This window comes from Protopterus annectens, chromosome 8.part0, assembly GCF_019279795.1.
Source record: "Protopterus annectens isolate FY-2018-M chromosome 8.part0, PAN1.0, whole genome shotgun sequence".
NCBI lineage: Eukaryota > Metazoa > Chordata > Ceratodontiformes > Protopteridae > Protopterus > Protopterus annectens.
In genome coordinates this window covers 1,874,533,598-1,874,544,225 of record NC_056741.1, presented here as the reverse complement: position 1 = coordinate 1,874,544,225, position 10,628 = coordinate 1,874,533,598, and the positions used below count along the sequence as shown (strand labels likewise).

The 10,628-nt window shown below is 39.0% G+C and overlaps 1 protein-coding gene across 1 annotated transcript in view; it reads left to right on the top strand.

Moving 5' to 3' along the window:
* The first annotated feature begins 1,305 nt into the window (after positions 1 to 1,305).
* LOC122808576 (von Willebrand factor A domain-containing protein 5A-like) overlaps positions 1,306 to 10,628 on the top strand; it is a 582,047-nt gene continuing 572,724 nt past the window's right edge. Inside the window, exon 1 of the mRNA XM_044079534.1 lies at positions 1,306 to 1,421. The gene's annotated coding sequence lies outside the window, so the exon portion shown is untranslated. The remainder of the gene's footprint in view (positions 1,422 to 10,628) is intronic.

The window sequence follows — 10,628 nt, the reverse complement described above, 5'->3', positions numbered from 1 at the left end:
AAGATCTAAACCCTGTACCACACTGGAGGGATAAAGAAGAAAAGTTCAGTTGGATTGAATCAGTACTGTACAGTTAGTGTGGGATTGCTGAAGGGCTTCAGCTACTGGGAAAATACTTTTAGTGCAGTAACAGGATTTAATTTCAAAGTTGTCTGATGTGTTTTTTTTTTTTAAACAGTCTAAAATTATCTGGTTTTACACTCTTAGGACATTTGCAACTCAGTGGGTTTGTTTCCAGGTTGTAACTGTCCAAAGCAGTGCTTTTGTGCTAAATGAGGGAAACTGCCTTTATAAATGTATGTCTGCATGAGTACATGCATGAATAAGCCACACTCATGCTTACCATATGAAAAAGAATTACCAGCAAAGGGAGAAGGGCAGGTAGAAACAAGCATGAAACAAATAAAATTGCCTAGGCTGGTATAATCATTCCACTAAGTTTCACAAAAAACAAGCACATACTAAAGGATATATAATTCCACTGCTACATAGGCTGCATACCTGAGTGTGACTAGACTGCATCTCTGGCTGAGGCTAAACAAGTCATTCAGCTAATGTAAAAGCCTATGGGTGGGGGAAGATACAAACAAAAGGAACTAACTGTCAAGATAACAGAGAATGACCATCCTCCACTGAAGTTTGTGTAATCTGACCCTCTGTATGCTATCAGACCCTCTGTATGCTAACAAGCTGCTGTGAAAATCCTGCCTCAGTGTGAGCATGTGATTTACACAGAACTAAAATGTAAACAAAGCACTCTAGCAAGCAGCTGTGTTTAGAAATGAGCCAGTGCCCCTTTAAGGTAAGTTTAATGCTACCCTCCTGTCATTTACATAGCCCCATCATAACTCTGCACTGTACAGATTTCAACAGAATGTCCAGATTTTTGCCTCATATTTTTGGCCTGCTTCTCATAAAATTGTGGTATTTTGGCAATTCATTAGCAAATCATTGAAGTCTGAAGTTAGAAAATAATAAAAGATGTTTGAGTTTCAGACTTCATACCATTCAGAAAATTCATATCACTTTTCTAAGTTTTTTAGAGTAATATTTAAAAAGTGTCCCTAATTTTGGGCCTTTGTCCCCCCATTATGTATGGCTTTGTCAAGATTTCTTGCTCTAAGACGTTGAGAGGTATGAGCTCCATACATTTTCTGATTTCCAAATAATCATCCATACAAAAGTACCTGGAAACCATGGCAAGTCTTCCCATTAACAGAAAACAGCTGAGCAGACATAAAGGAAGAAAAAAGATGAATTCCCCTGTGGCTCATTGAACATTCTGTTCTGGCAGTAGTTATGAATGATGCAAGAAGGGGCAGGACTGCAGATGGGAGTCTGACTAAATGGAGGAAGTTCTACAACTGATTGCCGTTTACTTCTGATAAGAAACTGCAAACAAGCATCAACCCTTTGAAAAGGTAAGAATTCTTTATGAAACTAAATAATTGTAGTTCTTTTTCAAAATAATGTTTAATATTTGGGGGGATAGAATGGAATAACATAAGAAAAGGCATTTTAGGTGGATGTCATAAATCGCAGAGAGACTGTTGTGTCTCATTTACTTTAGTTAATTTTTTGAAAGGTGATAAAAAAACATATAAAGACAGCTAGTACAGTTTTACATTTTAAAGTACTGAATAGCATGTTGCAGAAGCCTGCAAAATGGAGATAATGGATTAAACTGGAAACTGTCTTGTTCTTAAGGTGAAATTCATGCCAGTCAGTGCAAGAGACAAGTCTTTATAAGATGCATAGAATTTGGTTTATCCTTTTAGACCAAACGGAAGTTTGTGTATAGCAGAGTGCATGAGCAATAATCAGTAACTTTGCTTTTTAACATCATAGATTTGTTGTTCTTGGACTTTGTAGTGATTTATCTGAATTATTATGGACCTGAAAATATTTTACAGTGATACTTCAGATACGATTGAAGTATATCACATTTCTTTTAAACAGTGGAAATATCTGCATTGTTTGGTTGGCACCTACACCCTCCCAGTGATAAGTAGTGCTGGGCGGTGGCTACCTGATTATTTCAGATTATGAAAGATAACTTTAAGATCACCACAACATCATGGATGATTTTCCTGGCTCTCCGGGGTGGATGTGTGGATGTGCAGTGTGGTGATGAAAGAGTGGTTTCCAAAGCCAGCACACTTTTTAGCATTTTTTTTTTTTTTGCAGTAAAAATGAGCAGAAGGCTTACCTCTAAATACTGGTGGTTGCCTCACTATTCTGTCTTTGCAAGCACTCTAACTGCATTCCCAACTGACTTTAAAATAAATCATCTAGAATTCAGAGGTGTCAGCTGCAGTTCCCTTAGTGCTTATGAGTTTGAAGGCACTTTTGGAAGTTTCACTATGTAGGATACCACAGACAGAATGACATACTTTAAAATCACATATCTGGATGCGTGTATTAATACCCAAATATTCATGTACAGAAAAAGACTGTTTATATTTTTCAGCTACACGCCATGGTGGAGAGAGGGCAGAGAAATGCACTATAACAGTAACAGTATGGAAATGTTAGTGTTCACCCACTCACCTCACCAAGATGCTTGGTGTGATGATGCAAAACCTAGAAGCATAATGGCCTGGGTGCAGGAAATGCCTACTGAATGACATAAATATATATTTTTTAATTAGAAAGTGGTTGCGACCTAATTTAAAAGCCATCAGATTCACTAGTAGAGCCAGAACATACAGGTAAAGATACTGTTCAAATGTAGGTGGCTGTTTGCACTTGATCTTTTAAGGTGAATGAAGCTGAGACTCACAGATAGAGTTTGCAGTGTAATATTGCATGATTAGTGACCATTCACAGGTTGAGGGTGATTCTAAGATGCAGATTGCACAGCTGTGCAATGGTTGAAATGGTGTGTTATGTAGTGCATGTTAATAAGTGCATAAAGTCATGTAAATGAGGAGCTGTATTCTTATGAACTTCATAGAATATGCAAATGAAGAAACCCAAAATGGGAAATCAAAACAGAGATATGTAAAAAGGTGTGACTGTGTGTATCCCATGCTCATCCATTTTGAATGCTGAGATTAGTGGTGTATAGGAAGGGAGCCATACTAGAAATAGCAGCATCATTAACACATCAGTATGTGTTGGGAACACCATTGAAGCCAGTGTGTCTTGGCCATCTGCCCCGATGTAGGAGGTACACACAGCACCTAACATACACTATGACAGCCCAACAAATAGTGGTCCATTCCCAAAGTAGATACGGATATCATAAGGGATCTATTTGAACTATATTATCTGCATGCTGAATCTAGGGCTAGGCATAGTATTCCCACTCCTGTTGATGTAAAGGGGACCTTCAGGGGATATATTAGAGATATCTCAGGTATCTGCTTCATGAGTTCTAAACAACATCCTCAACATTATGCCACAATATGTGAAAGAACATATCTACTTGTCCAGGATACTAGTGGAGTGAACAAATAGTATGTGGGCCTTCTATAACTTGCATACCTGTTGCTATCAAGCCCTCATCTGCTCCATAAGGCTTGCGTGCGCTGAACTCACATGGTCTCTAAAGCCCCGGACATTATTTATATTGCGTGTGCTACTAAAGCAATTCAAACAATTCCCATATATGGCATGCATCTGAGCTATACCAGTAGGGTCATTTAGTTTGGAGGTGCACACACACACACACACACACACACACACACACACACACACACACACACACACACACACATTAGATGGGTCTATGCACACAGTTACCATGCATGAAGACAGCAGGTCACATGTAATATGTTTAATTAAAAATTTCAATTCTTCAGCATAAAATTTTATTCCCTTGGCAATATGGCAAAAAACTTACCAGGAAGGATAAAAAACAGCACACAAAATATAGAATATATACATAAAAGGAAGTGAAGCATTCATTAGTTAACAGTTAAGATTTAAAGAGTCCTTCCAGTTACAAGCATTATTAAACCTAGATAGGACTAAAGCATCAAATTTAAATATGCAAACATCTTCTTTATATAATAAAAAAAAATTACAGTACCTTGACATCTAGCATTCCAATGTACCTCTTCTAAAAGTGAAGGTTTAAAACTATTGATTTGCCATCACAATATTCTACAAAATGTGTAGCTAAGGGATTACTAATATCCTCAGTATGAATATTCCTTATGTTTTCTTTCATTCTATCTTCATATGCTCTATGCATTTCCTCCCGTATAGTATAAATTACAGGGATATTGAATAATAAAAATTGCAGCAAAGGTAGAACAAGTAAAGTGCCCCCTTTATGTCAGTTTTCTTCTTATTATTATTATTATGTTAACTTTAAGACATACAAAAGCACAAATCTCACAATTCCCATAGGAGTTAGTACCCCTTACATCCAAACTGAATACATTAGTCACTTAAGGAAAAGTAAAATAACTACAAAATAACACATTCCCTATGCTTTTACCCATAGAAATGAACTGTTCTTCTTCAAAGTAGGAGGAATTCTATGGACAGAGTTTTTTAATCTTATTGGGAAGCAGATACAGTTTGTAGATTAAAATTAATAGGTAGTTCTGATCATGATTTTAAGAAAGTTAAATGCAGAATGTTAGATTTAGTTTGGAGTTGAAGCAATAGATTTATTTTGTTACACAATTTAATGTTTTTTTCTTTTAAAATTGTTGCAGGTGTTAAAAGAAATTGGAATATACTATTAAGAGATGTTAACATAAAAACATATTACCTAAATCTCCTTCTATTTCTTTTTCTTTGAGTAAAAATATAGGGAATATAGTCATTTTACTTTTCATGAAATTACTAGTGAATACAATTTGTAGGTGAAGGGCACTATTTCTGTTGAAAGTGTACAATTTATCGATTTGTGCAATTTTGGCAGAATTAATAATACAAAAATTAATATTAAAGGACACTTTATTTGTTCTAGTCCTGCTGTAATTTATATTATGTGATGTCCCCCCAGAATATATGCAGACCACATTCCATCTTTATAATGGTGTGTGTAACATCTCTCTGTACCTGGATCATTGACCTGCATGTATGCTTGTGAATCTGTGGATTACAGTCATATTTTGAGAGTCCTGATACCGTGGTGGTGGCGCCTCTTCACTATGGTAAATATGTTCACTCAGAGAAAGTGAGCACGTCAGGTGCTGTGTGGGCCTTGGACACCAATAAAGCCTGTGTAAGGCTCTCAGGATGACTGTTATATTCTTGTGAGGTCATGTGACCAGCCAGTGCAGTACAGCACTACAGGGCCTCTGTAGTGTTGTATATTGGTGCCTCCCCTCCTCTCTAGAGCTGCAGACTAGGCTGCTATGCCTTCAGGCTGTGCCATGTGTGCATTGCCATCATTACCAGCCACAGGTGCACTTCTGACATCAGCCTTGTGCTATCTAGTTGTGATGGACCCTCCACCAGTGAAACCTGTGAAACCATGGAAACAGATGGCACCATTGTTAGTCCATACATATATGTCTCCATATCATTGTGTAGCATGCTTACTAGCACACATGGTAACTGTGCTATAGAATATGTTGGAAGATATACCCTGCCTTGTAGGATGCTGCATTTGTTGTGCAGAGGTGCCTAGAAAGACTGCTATGCAAGTTTGTCTTTGTCATTTCCTCTCCTTGCTCATGCATTATTGTGTGCTATAATCCACTATAACAGGCATTACTAACATGGTGCTTTTGCTACTGACACATAGGTGCTTGGTGCAAGGTCTGTTCCCACATCCAGGCCATGGACATGTACAAGGGGCTGATCCTCCATGGATAACAAGGAACAACAAAAACTCCTCAACATTTGGCAGCCACTTTTGTGTCCGTGGTCCAGCCCTATTATAGAGCTATTTCAGCAATGTCTTGTGCCTTTTTCTTTGCTGGGTTTGTCATATTGGTTATCAGCACACCTGTCAAGACCTGTTATGGCTACCTAGGTCATTCACATCCTCCACTAGCAACTGTTACACCTTGTCTGCATCACTTTCATCAGTGAGGTGCATGCTGTGTGTGCAGAGGGCCTGCACTAGTAGTTCATTCTTTCACTAATGACCTTTCCTAGGTTCTGCCTCTCAAAAGTGGCCATGTCAGTACCTATACGCCTGAGGGCAAACTATGCCATTCAGTTGTTGCATATGCTATGCTCTGTAATGTACATGAGTATGACTATGGCCACCCACCCCTCTTTTATGTACCTGGTTAACAGTTGTTGTTATTGCTTAGCATTATACCCAAGCCTGTTCATACAGCCCAAGAATCCTGGATCCCTTTTTGGCATATAAAGTGAAATACTCACCTTATCCAAGTTAACATCTCCCCCCCCACCCCTACATATGACCGGATATTACTGTGACATGACAGTGGGATGGGACACCAGTTATATACATGTAACAAGACATGTGCCTCACTCCCTCTGGCAACTATCACTGGGGTTGTAGCTGCTGAAGAGGTAGTTAACCAGCAAGGACTCTTTCCTTAATATAGTAATGCCTGGTCTATAGAGCTTGTACATACATTATTTTATCATGTAGTTATATGGTTGCATGCAGTGTTGAGCAAGATGGCAACTGTGTTTTATGTAGTACTGACTGTAGGCAGTTCATAGGTTCATAGGTTCATAGATTAGTACTAGGCTAATTGCCCTTGCGAGCCATTTTAAGCCTAGCCAATTATCCCTCATGAAATTCAAACCATGCACCTTGTGTTTGTAAGGCAAACACCTTAAACATTAGGCCACCCTCCCAACCCCAGTTAGTATAGTAGTTATGCTAATGAAGTCAGCACCATGGATGTGACTCACTGCTACTATGCATTTGTAATACATATCAGAGTGAATCATACACATCACATTTAACATGAAGTATGTGAACTGTATACTCATGTGTGCAGTATGTGTACACATATAGTATCATGGTGCAATGCTATGTTGCAACTTGCAAGGAATGTGATTCTCAGGAATATATTTATGCACATGGAGCTGCCATATTGCTCCTTGGTCGACCTATTGACTTGCCATGGGTCCAGCTGCAATTGGTAAAAATAAGGCTTCTGCAGGGAGTGCCAGACAGAGAATGATGTTTATGTTCTTCCTGGACAAAAATCTCCGTCTTGGCCACTATGATGGCACCTTGAAGAGGGTGGACATCTGGGGTAAACTGGGTCAGATGTTGATTGAGTAATGCCATGTCATCATTCTGTTTAGCAGTGTTCTCATCATTATGATGGAATGAGATGTCACCACCTTAACCTGTTCAAACAATGGGATGCAGAGTTACAAGACAGTGAACCAGAGATGTACTATAAGCATTTTGAGGGAAGGGTAGTGCCATTATCTTGTATGACGTACACCATTGTGCATGTATGTTTACCTGTACATACTCGTTTTGCGGCTGCTGCAGAAGATCATTCCCATAACATGGTTGAGTGCCAGAAAAGGCAGTACCACCCTTCCCAGCAGCATGGTGTGTGTGTGTGTGTGTGTGTGTGTGTGTGTGTGTGTGTATGTTTGTGTGCATGTGTGTGTATGTGTGTATGTATGTGTGTGTGCGATAACCTTTTCCCATTGTGATATCCTTCTGCAGGTGTATTTGTGAAAGAGGAAGAGGGGAGGTCATGCTCACCTCAGTCTTTTCCAGCCATTGCATATGGTAATGAGTCACTAGTATCCACTAAGTCTGCCTGTCAGAAGGTGAATGGATGATAGTCCTTCTGCTGTAGGTGATATGGGGGCCTGTGGCATGCTATGTTCCTGTGTCTCAGGAATAGAGACACAGGAGGTGGACTGGAGCAGTCTGCACTGTTATCTTGTTGTCATCTGCAGAGGCTAGTTGTTGCCATGGTGTACTGGCAAGTGGGCACCACTTTGGAAACATGGAGCTCTTTCTGTAATGACTGGTAGACCCTAGTCATTAGACGGCCAGAGGAGGAACTGACCAATAACATTAGGCAATCAGATGAATGATGTCTAAGTTTGCTTCACTCTGCTCTGAGCTGGCAACTTGACAAGTAATTTTTTGTTCAACACTTAATGTTTACTATTATGCTGCAGCACTAAAACATTTTATTATGTACTATGTACTTAAGCAAAAAAGAAGAGAAGAAAAACTGCCCAAGGTGCTATAGAATAGTATTTTATTTTTTTCTGCACAATGGACAATCTGAATCATAGTTATTACACAATGCAATATAACAACAGTGCAGTTACCAAGGCAAGCGATGCAGAGAACATACTTTTGGATTTTTTCTAGTTAGGCATCTAACAGGATGTGGTTGTGACTAAGCACAATACAGAAAGAAAGATTGTGATAGAATATTAATTAGAAAGACCGTATTCTGATGCAAGAGAGATTTTACTAAAAAAATCAAGAAGCTTACTGTTGTTCTTAAACAAATAAAGGACACAAATAAGGTTTGGGAACAGACCAAATTGTCCAAGGACATCTTCAGGTGGTGGTTAGGTAGGAATAGTAATGGGAGTTAAGAAGGTAGTGGAAGAAAGTTATTGTGGTGGGGATGAAAGGGTTAAGTTGGGAATGTAGGAGGGTTGGGAGGAAATGAGGTAAGTGCAAGGAGGGTTTTATCTGGTTTTGTGTGAGGGTAACTGGGTAAGGGATCAGATTTTGGTGTGAATTTGCTGCTGCAAGTATTACATCCAAGCCAACAGGTAAGTCTTGGCTTAATAGTTGTTGGCAGCAAGGAATGTGGGTGCCAGTGTGTTTAGGCTTTGTGAATTATATATATATATATATATATATATATATATATATATATATATATATATATATATATATATATAGAGAGAGAGAGAGATATGTAAGTTTTTTTTTTCTTTTGTGCATCAGCATAATTATAGTTTTCTGGTGGTCTTTGGGTTGTTCAGTCTGTCATTCAACCTTGTCAGTCTTTTTTTTTTGACTTGGGGGCTGTCTTGCTTTGTGGTTAAAACATTTATGTAATTTGGTTAAATCTGGCACAGTTGTTGGTGGTGCTGGCAGCTGTTCTTGAGTTTGTCAGGGTGTCATGAGCCCTGTATACTGCTGTTTGTCAGTTGGGTTACTTTGGTGCGGTCGTTGATGTTTATGGTGTCTTTTCTGTTTATTTATTGTTTGCATATAAAAAATGCTTTAGTAAGCTATGGTCCCTCACTGTTTTGTTTCATTGGGGAGGGACTGTGGTTTGTTGGGACAGAGCCTAGTGAGCCATTAGAGGGCTATGAAGCACCAGAGAGTAATGGTTGTTCACCGCGCATGTGCAGTGGCAGCATAAACCACTGGGGTAGAAAGTGGTGTGCTTTCCATTCATACAATTGCATCAGTCAGGGTGGCTGAAGAGATTAGCATGCTGCTTAATTTTAAAAATACAGGAAGAAAGGGAAGGTAGAAACAAAAATTGTATAAATCATGAGTGAGAGTTTACCCAGTTTATTTGAACATGTCTCTCATCTGACGTGGGAGGTATTGCTGCTGGATTATCACAGAATGTACAGTTTTTGCTTCAGATTTGGTCTATTCTGCATAATATTTTGGGTTGTACATTGATGGGTTGAACTGAGGATGTAGGTTTCTGGATATCTACATGTAGGCATTTCAGGTTTAATACCCTCCTCAAATCTCATGTTAACACATACTGGCATGTTAACAGGTTACTAAGTTAGAAAGCAAGATGTAAATCCTTCCCTATTTCTGGGCTATTTCTCCATTATGCTTGTCTTGTTGAGGTTTCATGTACCAAGATGTTGAGAGTGATGTAGGAAGAGAGATATGGTTATGAACGGGGAGGTTATTGGCCATTCTGCATTGTTTATTTATTCCCCCCAATAACAATAGTGGTCCCTAACTTTACAGTTTATTGTGCTGCTCCGCAAATGCACATGTAAGCGGTTAGTGTGAAGGCACAGAAGACCAGGTTTCTATTAAAAAAATTCTCTTCATGCTAATGTAAAACCTGTTATTCTATCAACTTTCTAAGTTTGTAAGAGCAATATTTAAAAACTGTCCCTACTTTTGGGCCTTTGTCCCACTTTTATTTATGGCTTTGTCCAGATTTCTTGCTCTAAGAGGTTGAGAGGTATGGCTGAGAACACTGGTGAACATGAACAATTCTTAAGCTACAGCTATAAAGTAGATGTTTCTGTCAGACATTTGTGTTTTAGATTTCATGTCCTTATTCTATCAACTAGCTCTTCTTCTTGGTTCTTCCTTAAACTAGTACTTGTAGGAGAGGGTGGTGAAGTGCAGCTAAGGTGTGAGGTTTAGAGTGGAATTGGAGCTTCTGTTACTTTTTATTTTAGTTTCAGTTCTGTCTTTCTTAGTTCACCTTGCAACTGCTGTAGAAAAGGGTGGGGTAGTGCAGTTAATGCATGCGGACTGGAATAGATAGTGGACTTTTTAACATCAGGGATTATAGCTCATCGGGTGTTCTCTTATTTTGTCCAGGTTTCCCATTAATAGTACCAGTATATGGCTGGTGTTCCTGACTGTCTCTGACTATTTTTGGTGGTGTCCCTGATTGTTGGAGAGCTCTGGGCTATGGTGTCCTGGGGCTTAGTATCGTTTTGTGGTACAGTGCTTTTGTGCAGGTCATTTGCAGTCTACAGTGGGTTGCTCTCTAGTGTAGGCCCTT